A 17,074-nucleotide genomic window follows, 5' to 3' on the forward strand; every position below is an offset into this window, starting at 1 on the left:
TTTTGTCAGTTCAGTTATATTGTTATCGCAAATTTTCAAATATATATCGTGATAAATATTTTTGGCCATATTGCCCTACCACACCCTACCTGCACACCCATAGCTTCATCAGCTTTCATCAAGTTGTCCACCGAAGCAGTGCTGTTTTTCTCATTTTTGTGCCAAAACTTAACCAAACAGCAAGTAAAAATTAAACAAGTGAAAGTTTGGTCCCAGATAAGACTGAAACTTCAGACTTCTGCCCCAAAAACAGCAGTGGTTTCAGCAAGCTGTGGTTTGCGTGTGCTGAAAGTGGAAGCAATCATAGAGACAAAGCAGGATAAAGCAACGCCTATAGAAAAACCTGGATGCATTCAAGCAAAGTTTCTAAGGCTCCAGATAAACTCAGCGTTCAGAAGAAGGATTATAGTCTCAGAAAGAAAACTGTTGTTGGCAAGGACACGGATTACTCTCAGTAGAGCTTTTCGTCATTGGAGAGCCCTGTGAGAAGAGAAGTGACTATGAGCAACACAGATATCACCTTAAGGCTCTTTAACAGGTTGGTGTTTGTAAAATATTTGGAGCGGGATCTGCCTAAATAAATGATTATTGTCCAAACAACTGTGGAAAATTTCACTGTATATTGTATATCTCATAAGCCCACATGTTAACGTTATTGCTTTCACTACCAATCACGAGCCCTACACTGCAGGTTTTATCAAAAACCCCAAATCAGATCAGGCATGCTCCTTGAACTCTTCCTGGTGTGTTAAAATTCAAGTCAATAGAAACCTTGTGTAAAGATCTTCATAACATAACCTCTTCCTGATAGTTTAAGAGCATATTTATTTAGGAATGAAGAATACACCTGATTCTGAGGTCTCCTCTTCTCTCCTCCTAACAAAGCTTTGTAGTTCCTCAATCTGACTTATCAGCAACCAAAGCCAGGGCTGGTGGGGTGTTGCCCGCAGACAAGCTGGAGATTGGCAATGGAGCCTGGTGGTGTTTGATAAGGCAGGCCTATTGGCATTGGGACCCTAGGCTTAGACACTCTGATCCACTTCATCTTCTAATAAATCATCCTCTGAAACCTTGGCCCCTGTTAATGCTTTAGAGTTCTCTTTGAGGTGGTGCAGGAAGATGTCAAGGGATTTCCAGCCCACAGCCCTACTCCAACTTAAACATAGCGTATGGAGTGAAGTTAGCAGACCTCATCCTTTTCCACTTATCATAAGGGTACTCAAATTGTCATGTATCACCAGAATTCCCAGAATGTCATTTAAAATTCAGTGGGATGTGATGAAAGAGTGAGCAAAATTTAGACAAGCTTGAAAAGTTGTTTCCAGTGAACTGCGACCTTTAAAAAAGCAGAATGTACAGAATGGGGGGGAGGAAAAAAAGCCTTTATATCTCGTTCTCCCATCAAATGCTTCTCTTATCCAGAGGCAAGGATTCTGTTTACTTGACAGATTAATGAGGCAGGGGAGAAGAAGTAAGGGCCCAGATCAGAAAAGGGTCACTGTGGGGGTCAGCATTCTTATTAACCCTTGCCAGATACACCGATTCAGTTAAACTCATCCAGGGAGGCGTCTGCCTGTTTGTTTATGTTTGTGTCAGACCTGAACATTCGTGTGCGTCTGTTGCCAGTGTTTACATTTGTTTGTACTTCAGAGAGTGTGTGTGAAAGAGAGACAGAGTATGAGATTTGTGGCCAGAAATCACGCAGGTGTCTAGAGTGGTTCAAGGTAGCATAAAATATTAAAGGCTGCCTTTGAAAGCATGCACTGCATACAAGTCGATGATGCATGTAAAACCCTCAAGATATAAACAAGATTTCCACTTTGGTATATTTTAATGAGAGAGCAATACAAACCAAGATGTCTGATACATGCCTTAGTGCCACTGACAGTTTGTTCAACCATTTCTCTGGCATGTACCGAGGCAAAAAATGAAGAAAACAGAACAAAAATGCACAATTTCCGTCAAGAGCAATTAATGCTGTGTTCATATTGATTTCATGTGTCAGATGCAGCCAAACAAGTACAACACAAAACAGTCTAATGATGACCCATGAGTATAATAAAATAACCCACAATGGCACTAATACTACTTTGAATGAAACATGGACTTCATTAGAATTTACAAGTAAACAAGGCTAGGACAAAGGGCTCCCAAAAAAGTCTACAGCACTACACCAGGGGCACAGTGCTACCACCACAGGCTATACATTTAAACACAAATAACTGAATTCCCAATTTTTTTTCTTCTTTTTTTCAAAAACCACTTTTGCAGATCACCTTCTTTACAATGTATGGGGGCCCTATCTGATTAAAAGGCAATGAAATTTAAGAGAAAGTGTAGATATCTATTGTAGGCCAGTTAATCAGTGAAACTGAATCAATGTAACTAAATGCTGTGGTTGGAGGGAGTATTTATAAGGTGTAGATGTGCTGAGCAAAAGTAAGGAAAGAAAGAGAAAAAGTGAGGGTTGCATGGCCTTTTATTCACTACTTTGTCATGTGTGTGCGTTTAGTTAGCGTACAGCCCGAATTCCTCAAAAGTTGACATTCTGTGAACAATGCATGTAAAACAATGCAGTGATTTGCAGATCTCACAAGCCTTTATTCTAATCTAATTCTAATCACATCAAATGTTTACATGCATTTATGCACCACTTTAAGGAAGCAAGAAATCATCAGAATCATTTTGATGGATTTGATGGAAGCAGCATCTCTCAAGATAGTTGGGTCAGAGCCATGTTTATAGTTCCACTGTGTAGCATCCCCTCTTCTTTAAACAAGAGAGGAGAACAATGTTAAATGACCTTTGGCCCAGAGATGATGGCAGTATTTCTGGAGCTAGTTCATTATGGGTTCGTCTTTGCATGGTAGAGCTTTAACCTGGAGTTGTGGGTGGCATGACAGTGATTATTTTTTAACTGTTCCTGAGCCCATGCAGTGATTTCCATGACAGAATCATGCCTGTGTTTAATGTGGCCCCGCCCGAGGGCACGAAGATCACAGACATCCAATATTGAGTTTCAGCCTTGTCCCTTGCGCACAGAGATTTCTCCAGATGCTCAGAATCTTTTGATGACATTATCTGTGCCGCAGATGATACTATGTTCAAAGTCTTCACAATTGTGAAACACTATTCTGAAATTATTCCACAATTTGTAGCTGCAGTTTTCTGCTGATTGGTAAACTTCTGCCCATCTTTACTTCAGAGCAAGTCTGCCTCTTGAAGATGCTCTTGTTATATCACCTGTTTCCAATTGATCTAATTGGTTGCAAAGTGATTCCCCAGCTAGATCAGCCCAGCTTTTTGTTATTCTCATGCCAACATTTTTGTGATGTGTTGTTGCCAACAAATTTGAACAAACCTGATATTTTTCATAAAAAAAATCTGAAAAATTAATGAGTTTAAATATTTAATTTCTATGTTCTATCGAGAATAAAATATGAGTTTATGAAATTTGCAGATCATTGCAAATCATTGCAGATCATTCTATTGTTTCTGTTTTATTCAACATCCCAACTTTTTAGCAATTGTGGTTGTAAGTTCAAGTACCACAAAATATGCATTAGGCTAAAAAAAAAGAAGCAGTTTGCACTGGAAACCCTACAAGAGCTGAGACAAGTATCATAAATATTCATGATTTTAAGCAGTATTTTTTACAGATTTTACTACACCCTCAGTGTATTCATGGTAAAAGTATAAAACTTGCAAGCTATGAGGACATACATTTTATTGGCTCCGTTATGCATCCCCATTGTATTCACTCCTTCTTCTCTCTATTTTTGGTGTCTTCTTGTTTGTTTGTTTTTATCTGTTTTAGCTTTTCTCATTCTCACTTTTGTCAGGAGGGAGTAATTGATTCTTTGCCCCTGTTTAAAAGAAGCCAGCATTAGCAAAAGCATCTCTTGGTCCCACAGACCAACCTCCTCTGCAGCACCATCAGTTCTCTGTCGTTTTGTGGATTTTTTATTTTTTCTTTCTGGATGGAAGCCTTGGCGGTCTTTTTTTTTCTTCTTTCTTTCTTGTGCATTCACTATTTAATTAACTTAGGATGATAAGCCACTATAACCTATTGTGAGGCTGTCCAAACCTGATGCCACATTTTTGTGTTTTTGGCCAGGCCTCTGACCTTTATTTATCTCCAGCTTCAGATTGGTTTATTTGTAGAAAGATTTGGTCTGCAGCAGTTGGGTCATTTATCATCAAATGCACAGTCTGAGAAAAAAAATGCCTTAGTCCAAATGAAAGAAACTTGAACTCAATATACAGAGGATGCAAGTTGTCATTTAAAATCAAACCAGCCACCCACTGTAGCTTTTCTACAGCGACATGGGGATTTGGGGTTCCTTTTGCAGCTCACCAATTAGCCTGTTAGACCACTGATTGAATGATATCAAGGAGAAGAACAAAACATGGCATGTTCTTTATCTGTTTAGACTATTTTCTTTCTGTGATCCAAACAGCTCTAACATTGAGCAGTGTTTGTTGCCATATTGGCCTGTATTTGCCATATTGAGTTCAAACTTGGTTGTCTTTTTCTAGCCACCCGACCTTTGTTTAAAAATCCTGTATTACACATGCAAAGCAAATACAGAAAATATAAAGGAAGGTGCAGGACTCTGACAGAAACATGTTAGCAAAAGTTTATACTTTAGCATCTTTGTAACACATTTCCATTTGTTAATAGAAAGTCAAAAGTCACAACGTCATTTCTGAAGCTTTTCGCCTTTTGAAAACACCAATTCTGTTCATATACACAAACCAGTAAACATACAGGGCAATGACACGAACTGGAGATTGTTCAAGTTGAGTCATAAGGCAGAAAGTGATGCATACAGCCTGCAGTTATTGCTAATTTCTAAAAAAAAAAAAAAAAAACTAAAAAATATTATTTAACAGAACTAATCTAAGTTTAAACATGAACTGTCACATTTTTGGCATCGTGATCACAACTTTGGAAAACACATCTGTGCAAATTACACACTCATTACTCACATTAATGACCACTCATAGACACCTGCAGTATTACAGTTATACTTACTTTCAGCGTTATGTGATGCAGTAAATTGCCTGCCGCAAACTTTGACGAACCATTTTTGCACTGTAGTAAACTCTAAAGTTAGAGGAGGTTTTTCAGCATTAGAGGCTCCATTTGATTATATATAAACATTACAGCCAAATATAACTACTGAAATTCTAAGATCAGACGAGGAAAGAGAAGTGAAATGGGAGGAAACTTGTGATTACATGCTAGATTCCCTCTGTTCTCACATCGTTATGACCCACTGAGAGATAAAGTGACTCAAAACAGGGGGAAAAAGAAGAGAGGCAATGTACGAAGTGGCTGGAGCGGTAAGCCAAAATCAGAAAAGCAAGATGAAAAGACAAAAGTACACAAGAACACTGTTTAAATGTGATGCCTTTCAGGCCACAGTGCACAAAGCCTCAAATCATGCTTTTCACAAGCCTTAACAGTAGGAAGGACCAACTCAGGGGCAAATAATGAAAAGGACAAGTTAATCTAATTCTTGTCATCTGTGTGTGTATATGTGTGAGTAACAAGGAAAAGGGGAAGTGCCATTTCTGGTGGAGAGTTTAAGCTCCAAGGGGGAGATTAGGCAGTCACGCTGAGTTGATCTCATTGTCCAGGATAAGAGGATGAGCACCATGGCCCTCTGGAGATTTTTACCAACACTGCTACAGCTTTCTGAAATCAATAAAGGGAGCGAAGATGGTGTTTATACACTGATTGATTGTGTTGTATCATTTTCACTGTGTTCAGCATGGCTTACAACCACCAGCTGGTCCTTAAGAGCGGTTTAGTGGCCAATAGTTACAAGACGATGATAGCTGGTGTCTTTCAGTCTGCCACTGTGTGGCCTTTGATAATCTGATAAACTGAATAAAAATGAATTTGATTAAAAAAAAACAACTGCTGTACTTCAATATGCTACTTCCCCAGCTTTCACAAATTTCTTTAATCTTGTATCCTACACTTGTAGGTGTCTCAAAAGACAGTGTTAAAAGCTTTACAGAAACTGCGTTTATTTGTTGAAAAACAATTTAAGTTGTAAAGAGTTTGCTAAAATATGTAAATGGGATTTGCTGGATGGTTAGGTGAACAAATCTTTCATCTATACCCCATGTGTATTCTACTAAACCAGTTAGTTATGATTAAGATAGGAATATTGTTTTGGATAAATACTTAAAAATCAATATGTTTCATCTTTTGCTTCTGATCTGAAAAACTGTACCTAGAAACAGTGTTGCTTTTGAAAGACAAATGTTAACATCAACAGGCTGTGTGCTGACAATGGCGCATCTAACATTCAGTTGAGACAGGGTCGATCAGGGCAGTTTAATGCATTAACTTGTATTTGCTAATTAGCTCTAAAGACAGTGTACAGGGTAATGGGTGTGTCGTTAGTTTGCCAAGTAAATTTAAAAAAAAGCAGAACCTGCTTTTGTCTTGAGTCACCTCTCATTCCTTTATAATTTGCTAGAAAATATTTCTCAGTAGAACCTTAAGAAAGCTTTCTTATTATTTATTTAAGTAGTTCTCGAGAATAATTGTCCAGGCTTTTTGAAGAACATTCAAAGCTCTTCTTTGGATGAATAATGTCTTTTGTTCCATTTTAAGATGATCCCTCACTGCTTCAATATTTTTGAGGTCCGGACTCTGGGGAGGCCAATCCATGACTGGTAGTGCTCTATTGTGTGTTTCTATCCAGCTATGCTTTTACTGCATTTTCATGCTAAAAAATAAAGCAGTAGCCAACAGATTCTTTTGTAAATTCTTTCTAGATGGTATTGGATATTGAATCACAATCTTCCATCACTTTCTACAAGATTCCCAACACCAGTGGCTGAGATGCATTCCCAAATCACGGCAGAACCTCCATAAGACACAGACTGTTGTACCTCTATCCCGCCACCCTCCCCCTCCCACTGAGATAATTTCTGATCAGGCTTGGGTGAACAGTAGATTGACATTATCAACATCATCATCTTTTCATCTTGTTTTGTCTATAACTTGTCCAGCTTCATCATGTTTCCTCATGTGTGCTAAAGACACACTGCACCAGCATGTTCCCAACTTCTTAGGAATTAACATATTGGTGCAGAAATATTATGCTATGCCGGTGAGGCTGATTAATCTTTAAGCATTTTTTACGGATTTCACTAAATAAATGGACACATGGTTTTGAAACACGGTGCTGTTGGCACAGTGTCTAAAGATTCAATTTTAAATAGTTATTTGTTAAGTTGTCCATTATGTGCACACAGATCACTGTTTCATCCATAGGTCAGTGTTCAATAGCATAACAAACAAAAATATAATTTTTATAAAATTCAAAGGAAGCAAAATATACAGAAATGTTAGGTGGCTCAAGATCTTTTACACATATCACAAATGCTTGTGCAAATTTTCATGGCCATCCATTCAGTGGATGTTGACATTTTTCTTTAGTTCCAACTGGTGAAACAAAATGGGAAATAAACTGTGCTATAAGTAATTAGAAGGACGTACTGCAGGAAAAGCAAATTAGAGATGTTTTTTCAGAAAAAAATCAATAAAGGCTATGGTTCTAAAAAAAAACATATTTAGTTAATATTACAATTAGTTTGCAAAGGCATCAATATAAAGGAGGATTACGTTTAGATTTTAATGAAAGGGTTCAAAATATGTTTCCCTTTAAATGTAGGCACCATCATTGCTGTGTAATCAGGAGGTCAATGCAGACCTTTTCTCTTATTTTTTTTAGAAAAAATTCCACTTATTTGACATGGGTGGAATTTTAAACACTACAACACTGAATACCATCACTGGTGTCTTATTGTAATGCACCAACTTTCTGTATGTCTGCTTATCCTCAAATTCTTCCTACATTATCCTGAGTTGAGCAACCAAATTTGACACAGGTACATCTTAGGCTCCTTAAGGTTCTCATCTATGCCAGATCCTAGGTTGTCATCATGTTGCCTAGCAGCCTTCTTCAAATAGGCTCAAATTACCCATTTTTAGCATGTATGTGCCTATAAAACCTATAAGAGCATTGTATCAATTCATTTCACACCAATAACATTAAATTCATATCAACAAACTGTAATATAAAGACATATATTATTTATTATCATGCAGTCACATTGCCTGGTGACCACCTAACAGACTAAAATCACATTTATATAGTAGAGAAGGACATGGCTGTGGGTACACACAAGTTTAAAAACGTTAATAAGGCTTTCTGGTTATTGGGTTCGTATTAAATTCTTAGAAGATGAGCTTGAGGGTTTTTTTTTTGGTTTTTTTACACTACGTTAATATTTTCAATTTTCCAAGACACGTCTCTGTTTCCCCGACTGCGTTTTTAGGGTCTGATTGCCTTTTGTTACAATATGGTGTAGAGTGGCCTTTTGATTGGCTGATGCGTGGAGCCACATCTGTTTCATTTCACACAACATTTGGGAAAAAAAATATATGAAGAAATGCAGCATAGAGAAGGAGAGAGTTGAGACAGCAAGGATGAGCTAGAGAGGGGGAAAAAAAAGAGGATGAAAAGGAAGAACAGAGGTCAGTGAAGGAATAGGCATGTGAGGCAACAAAAGACCAAAACAGAGGGGGGTTATTTCAGAAAATATTGAAGAAGAGACGAACCAAAAAGGCAATTTTGGAGAGGGACTCCAATATTTCTCTTTCAGTTTTTCTTCTCTCCCCCCCCCCCCCCCCCCCCTTTAGTCCCCACCCAATCCACAGTCTGCAGTCCTACTGTGAGAGCAAACTAATCTGTACTGACAAGGACAGGGCTGACGTGGAGTGTTTGATAGATCCTGAGGGAAATCTCCCACATACATAAATTGGTTATTCTACGTTTCATCTGCCTCTTGACATGGTTTCATTTTATGATCTCTTTCATTATCTGTCTGTCATATGCCAGTCTTTATCACTCTTTAAACTTGATGAGTTTAAGTGATACTAGATGAAACAGACATCACTGTATGGGAAGCCACTAGTTCCCCAGACACCATGAGTTTGGGATTTTAGAGTGGATTTTCTGTGAGCTCCGTACATTTATTACTGGCTGTAACCTGGCTCAGTGAGCTGTCATCTTTTAAGAATGCTGGCCCTTTTTTAAGTCAATTAATAATGCCATTTCCAAATTTGAGCTATATTTTGACCCTACACCCGGTTTACACTCCCCTGTCCTTTCTAAATAACTCAGCAGTTCTCCAAACAGTGACCTACTGTTGCCTTTCAGTCTCTACAGAAGGCATGTTGTTGGCAAGTTAACATTTCAATAAGATAATCAGAGTGAAAAGGCAAATATTAGAAGTGAAACTCATTAGAGAGGAGCTTGAACCCCCCTAGGAAGCACACACGCCATCAGCACACAAAAATTCTGGTATCTCCTCCACCAGATCCTGAGTTAATCCCAATAGTCTAATGATGCCCAAATACATCAGGCTAAATGACCTCATTACACACACATTTAGGTTAGCTCCAGGTGAACTAGTAGAGTCAGAGGTAGTCTCTACTATTAATATGCTACGGCCTTTATAGCTGTGTCACAGTAAGAAGCAGATGGAGCTCCTGTTGAAACCAGCTTTTATTCATTGGAGCTATTATCTGATTTCCCTTGAGGTCTTCAAACCAATTAGAATCAAAATGTATTTCAGTTTGAGAGACATCTAGACTCCGACACAGAGAACAGTCAGCCACACAGCTGGAGAGTAATTGAACTACAAATAATTAAAACAGCTGCAAAAGTAAATCGTTCATGTCAGTGCACCAGGACATTTAGAAAGCAGGGGGGGATACAGTTCTTAGCATGATAAGGACTGCATTAATGGAATAATACAGCATTGTTTGGCGCTCCACTTAATACCCTCTCCATCTGAAGAGCAAACATGAGCCTTGTGGCTCTTGTTTAGCTCACTATTGACGCTCATTTATCTAATCTGTGTCGGAAAAGAGAGATTAAAAATATTTGTTACATACACATTATTTCTCACTTGCAGCTGCCACTTCCTGGACTTTGTCACAGTCGGGCAACCAGCAAATTACAGGAAGTCACAGCACCCTACTGGCCGTTACCAAGAAATAGTTCCAGTACGTGACTCCTCATAAAATATGCCTCTGTCACATTTTGTTTGGTTACACATTGTTCCCATTATGCCAAATTATTCATTTGATGTTGCTTTATATTGAATAATAAAACCTTGTCGCTGTAACATTTATCCACCTTGTGCCTGTGAGGTCCATGTGACCCAGCTAACACACTCCAGTAACCAGGAGAAACTAGCATTTAGTTTTCCATTTCCACACCACAAAGCCTTCATGACAGGCGCAGAGGACATTTCGAAAAATCTCCAGAAGGTATTTTCAAGAAATAAAGCTAGTGACTGAGTTGATTGAAGTGCCTTCTCTGAATTTAGACCTTACTTTAATTTATAACTGAAAATCTGACTACTAACAGAGAGAAATCCAAGCAAGATTCATGCAAGAATAGATGGACAGCTGGGGGGTTTTCATCCTACCCATCATCACATTTTTAAATTAACGCTGGTCTCACAAGTCAGGATTCAGTTATGGCCAAGACAACTGTGCCCACTGTTCTCCATACAATACCTCCATCTGGTCATTTTTTCCTGCTGCCAAAAGGTCTATCATGTCCATCTTGGAATGCATTTTCATGCAGATGTCCCGTTCTCTTGTTAGTATGACCCAGTAGACAAACACACAGGAAATCATGTGTGCTGGGTCACAAAAACAAGCGCCCTATTTACAGCACATCAAACAAACAAAACCAAGTTTGAAAGGAAATCTATCATTGAAATCTACACAAAAAGTACCACAGCCATAGCAGAGCATATCTCCACACGAGCTGCAAAAATCCTGCTTCCTTTTTGCTCACATAGTGAGTAAAAAAATTATATATTCACATTTACCTGTGAGAAGGTGTTTTACATAACAATCTAATACATAAAGACACACACAATCTCTCCTTCTATTGCTGGACTCACTGTCAATTTGCGGTGTTGAAACAGATTCAGGTCTTTGATGTATCATTGTTGTCAGTGCTAACCAAATCACTGCTGTGCATGAAACGAACCCCCTCAGGTCTCCAGAAGAGACAGCAGACTTTTCTTTCACTGCTTTTTTTTTTCCAAGACATATCCACAGAGGTTTTAAGAGTGAAGAGGAAAACATGACTGTATGGTTAACAGGGCTTTTGTGTTCCTTAGCTCCACTTTTATTTTCCTATTTATGAACAAAAGGAATTTCATTCTTGTCATTTTTTTTCCCAGTTATACTTTTTTTTTTGACAGAGTCCTTTTGTTGCTACAAGGATCTGTTTGAAATGTATCTTACAGAATTGAAAGTGTGAGCTTCTTTTTTTTTCATCTAAGTGGATTCCTTTACCTTGTTCTGTTTGTGCTTTTACATCCAACAATAGGACTGACAAATGGAGATACCTCAAAAGCCTTCTCAAATTGACGTGAGCGATTTTCTACCTCATTTTGCCACAACAAACCCACTATGATACCAGGGCATTGTCACTACTCGCTTTTATAGTGGCAGCCAGTTTTGTGATCCTTGTAGACATTTTGCTTTTATCTGAGCCCTTCTAACCCTGTTTCTGCTCTGTGTTTTTTTTTTTTTGTTTCTATCTCCGTGTCAACCTCTTGCTCTTATCCGCATGCACAACTCAGAGCAAGAGCAGTGATAGTTGCCAGTGAGTGTATGAGTGTATTAAATTGTATGGTAATCGTAGTGAGAAAAGGGCACACGGTGCAGTTATGTTTCTAATGAGACACAGAGAAGCGGCCTGACCTCTCCAGCTGGTGTGCTGCAGACATTCATCATCCCAAACACATGCTGGATGAAGGGGTGAGGGGGGAGAGAGAGAGAGCACTGCCCTCTATTGAGAGTAACACCACACTGCGGGTCAGCAAGAGGAATAAATTAAGGATGAAGAAGGGATGATGAGAAGAATATTAGGGGGAAAAACCCACCTTGTAGAACCAACACAAAGAGGAACAGGCTGGAGAAGCGGTGGTGTAGTTGTGTGTTCAGCACTGAAGCTCTGACTGCTTGCAGCTACATTGTAAAGCAAAACTGTCTGTTACCGATAATTGATTTGGCTGTAATTATACACCATAAAGCGTAAATCACATAATCACTACAGTCACTACCGCTGAGCCCAGGATGCTGCCAGGCAGTAGAGGATACTGTGGCTTTGTAGCACTCCAAATTTTTGTCTCTGAAAGAAACTGAAAAGAAAAAGAGGTAATGGATGGGCTTGAATAAGCTCCAACAAATGACTGACACTCTGTCCGCAGACAGAAGTAAGGATTTTCAACAAATCTGTTAATACAGCTAACCAAATAGAACTAAAATCTACAGCATGGCGTTATGTGGGATGTTTGCGCTCATCAGTTCCTCTCTTTTGCTTTTGATGTTTCTACTTTAAAAGGGAAATCAAAGGGCAAAAAATGGTCAAGAAATTGCTTAAGTGTGCTCTTCATGAAAGCATGTTTTTTTATTCATATAGTATCAACACAACTCATTTATTCTAATGTAATATTTGGCAAATTGTTTGCTTTTATTATTTTTTATTAATCCCTCATTTTAGTTTTTAGAGTTTTTCCAGTGCAAGGGCGTAGATTTGGTTTTGGCATTGGTGGGGACGGATGATTCAGCCACCGAACCCTGCCTGTTTCTTTTTTTTCCTTTTCGTCTTTGCTTCTTGATAAAAAAAAAAAGGAGAAATATACTTGCCAACATATGCTATTCTACATGCTTTTAAACCATTTAAAATTACAATTCATAGTTTTATATGGGAATTATATAATGTAAAGTTACTATTAAACAAAAGTATTTTATACTTTAGTTTACTTCAGACATATTTCATATAAATCAGGTATCATACAAACATAAAAATAGCTTCAAAAACATTCATGACAATAAAAGAATATGACTTTAAGAACTTAACAACATTACTTCAGTTATAGTACATCAACATCTCTGATACATCAGCACTAAGGGAACACTGAATGACCTGATGGGTTTTGTCCATAAAACTACTCATCTAAGATTACCACAAAGTAACAGATCTCTTAGCAAAGTTATGCAACATTTTAGGCACTATTGCTCCTATCAAATCAGTGAGCTGGGATGTTTTACTCTAAACATGAACTACTGTTACAGCAACAGACATGGACTACTGGTGTCCCACACAACAACTCAATGTCCACTATGTGAAGGAGCCAAACACATGCCTGCTCCTCTCATTAACTGAGATAAACTGCCGGCATATTTGTATTACATCTATACTGTCCAGTCTCTCCTGGTGGACATGGCAACACGTTATTCATGGTTACATACAATTTGACTGATGTGGGCCAAAGCCTAAAACGATGTGCTGGGAGTTTGCTGTTCTCCCCGGTTCAGATATTTGAAGTTTGCACAGCTACATTCTCGCCTGAAATTTTTTAAAAAGTTTATTTAGCAACCCAGAAAGAGTAATAAGAGGTGCACTGAAATTCGGGATTGTCCGAGAAAAAACGGGAGGGTTGGCATGTATTGCCTTGCACAGCCTGTAACGTTATTATGATGGACAGATTTTATGAGTGAACTTGACTTTAAGTGACTTACAGGTTTCTTTGAAAAATACTTTCTTATATCCAGGTTCTTTTTGCTGCCATCCTCCTCTCCTCCTCGCAGCGCAGGATTGCCGCTGCTAAAACTAAACAGAGCTCCGTGAAAGGCACAGCCAGTCACATTGGCCATATTTGTCACATGACGTAGGACTCCAGCGTAACGTAATTTAACTCTTTCTGCACCGCTGGGTGAATGAGACGTTGACAGATTGTTTTGTTTTGTTTTTTTTTTTTATTTCTATCGGTTTTGTTTTTCTTTACTCGAAGAGATCAAATTATTGGTGGGGACAATTCAATAATCGCTGGATATTGGTGGGGACATGTCCCTTCCGCCCATGCCAAATCTACGCCCTTGTTCCAGTGGCACATATCCAACCTCAAAAATGCTGATTGAACTGTTTAGAATTTCAACACAGAGAGTAATGAAAGTAGAAAGATGTGATAGAGATGGGGTAATTAATTCAAGGAAAATGTATTTCCTTCCCCCCATCTTTTGTACAAAGCGGGGTACATTGGCCTTACTTGAATACATTACAAAATTGAATGACAATATTTTCCAACTGTTCTCAAATCCTATTCCGTGGAAGACCAAAACAGATGAGTGTTAGTTCATCTTTCCAACTTGCCACAACTTGCAAAGGAGCATCACTGAGATCAAATATGTGAGTTAATAACTAAATCGCATAAATCTGAGTTCTTTTCTACACTACTTTTAATGGAAAAACTGGGTATTTCTGATGAGTTGTGGATTGTTTCAAAACCCTGTTACATTTTATTATTTATGCACACTTGGTTTAAACGTTTAATTTTATCAGTTCTTTACTTAACATTAGAATTTGTTTGCCATACAGACTTTGAACCAATATAATAATAAAGCTAGTACACAGCTAGTATGCACGTCTTACCTAAATAACTTAAGGATTTAAAAGGCCTTCGTGCATTTAACAGGGATTCTTTCTGCCTGGCTTACCAAAAAATGTGAAAGTGATGGATATATTTAACTGATGTTGCCACAAAAAGAATGCTATCAGACTCCACAAAAGGTTGCCATTTTGCATCAACAGAGAGTCACACATGATTTAGTTAGTTGTGTGTCTTTTTGCCTTGCTTGGGCCATTTACCCAGCTCTGTCAGGTGCAAAACTTGGTTTGTGATTGTTGCATCTTGCACAGAAACTTCTACAAATATCCATTTTCTGCCATCTGCATCCTGATTATTTATTTCAAAAAGCAAAATGCTTTTATTCTGTATTCAGACAAAACAGCCCAGCATGGCAGGCATTGTGCACAATCCATCTTTTGTGTCTAACCCTGTCCCATGTTATTGCTATTAATACATTTCAGGGCCACCTGTTGTAGGATCTTTGCCATCAAAGCTGCTCTCTAGCTAGGTTGAACACTATTGAGAGAGTGGGGATAGTATGCTATTAGCAGATCTTACCTACGTTTGCTTTCAAATTTACCAGCATTTCCCATGATCTTGTGCATCACAACAGACACTTCATAAATTGCATACTGCTTTCAAACAGACCAAATTGCAGCTATCCACCGATCCGTAGAGTGGAGCCTATTCAAGCTGATACTGGACAAAAGAAGGGTTACACAATAGACAGGTCGCCAATCTATGACAAGATTAACAAAGCATTCAGATCTTATCCGTTCTTCTTCAGTTGATATGTATTTTTATTGTGCAATTTCAAAACAACTTTATACGAGTTTAGAAGCCTGTAAACTTCTGTAAAGGCGAGTAGAATAGGGAGGGGGGCGGCAGACAGTAAAAGGCCTGAGGGCAGATTCGAACCCAGGTCTTTGCAGTAGCCTTATAGCATATGGATTAACCTGGTGAACCATACTGGCACCAAAGTGTGGCACATTTTTGATACATTTTTCTCTTTGATTTTCAAAACCTGTATTTAAATGGGTGTACAAAATAGAGTAATGCAGCAAAAAAGTATTTGTCTTATTTGTTTGTTTGTTTGTTTGTTTTAAATTGGGGATAAAAGAAGGGAAGGCAGATCCTTTGTGTAAAAATCTCACAACTTTTAACTTTGTGAATGTTAGTACAGTACAAAGAACCACCGCTACCTTTGGCACAATGCTACTCACCTGTAAAATTCTGCTTTGTTCAAACGGAACTGCACCTTAATATTTCTCATTGTGGGGTCAGATTCACAGCAGTGCTCCTCTGTGATCATCCTGAGCCAAAGCTTCTCAATGGTTATTTGAAAGCATGTTTTTGTATAATTCAGAATATTACCCACTGAAACTGAGAGGCTTTTCTGCCTGACCTAGAATTGCTATTTAAGCAGTTTTCATCCACACTGATTTCAGTTTTCAAAACTGTCCTCCCTTGCATTTCTTTCTTTTTATTTTTTTTAAACCGGAGTGGATCCTTAAATCTGCACTTTGAAATGGGGTAGTGTCTGAACTGTGAACATAAGGGAGAGTTGGGGGATGTTTAACTGCAGACTTGGCCAAAATATGCGCAAGAAAAACCTTGGATCTTATCCCTCAAAACCTCCTGTACCTCAGTTTGGACTCTATCCAGGCTTGTATTGATTGTGACACAGAAAAAGCAAGCCCACTCTTTAGGCTAGAGATATAATTAGGATAGTAGTCATTATAAACAGATGCAATGCTAACAACATCTTGAATTTTTATGCTTATTATCTTCTTTTTTAAAAAATTATAGGAAGCATCTGAGTTGTGTTTAGCTTTTGTTGTCGCTGTGAGTTAAAGTAGCAGACTCTCACAACCTCAGCACTTACCTCTGTGAGTCACTTCCAGACTTCCAATCTGGTAAACTGTATTATTCAAGACAGTGCGTACTCTGTATATCAGTCTCAGGTTGTTCAGAAAATGGTGCGGCATTGATTTTTAGCTGCGACAAAGAGAGATGAAAGGCAGCAGCTTGATCAAGGCAAGCATTCAGCAAATCAAATAAGTTTGATGGGTGTTCTTTGACATTCATTGTTTTTCTCCTTTGTTTGCATCTCCATCGGATGCTGGAAAACAATTTGCATGGCCCTGGCAATCTGCAAGACAGACTTCATATTGCAACAATTTATTTATTTATTTTTTGCACACATCGTGGTTCATGGAATTTTAATGGTTTAATGGTACCATCAAAGTGTTTGTGCTACATAACCTTTTAAATAGGTGATTAAAATGTAAAGTGTAATTCTTCTTTTATGGTAGTTTTCCCTGAATGGGCTGACCGATGTTTTATTTCCCCTCCTGTTAATCCTTCCATCATTCCTGTGTGTTCACATTATTTCTAGTTCTTGTGTTTGCTTCTTTTTTCCTTGCTTTACCTTATTTTCCCTGCTACCTTCTTATCCCTTTTGACTCTAACCTTTTATTTAACCTTTTGTCAAAATCCACTGCTGACATACAAATTTTTATCCTCTCTCTGC

General features: G+C 38.3%; 1 protein-coding gene across 1 annotated transcript in view; it reads left to right on the top strand.

The window, feature by feature from the left end:
• LOC146514430 (transmembrane protein 132C-like) overlaps positions 1 to 17,074 on the top strand; it is a 221,030-nt gene that overhangs the window by 142,819 nt on the left and 61,137 nt on the right. The window lies entirely within an intron of this gene.

The sequence above is a fragment of the Neolamprologus multifasciatus genome, chromosome 7 (assembly GCF_963576455.1).
Source record: "Neolamprologus multifasciatus chromosome 7, fNeoMul1.2, whole genome shotgun sequence".
NCBI lineage: Eukaryota > Metazoa > Chordata > Actinopteri > Cichliformes > Cichlidae > Neolamprologus > Neolamprologus multifasciatus.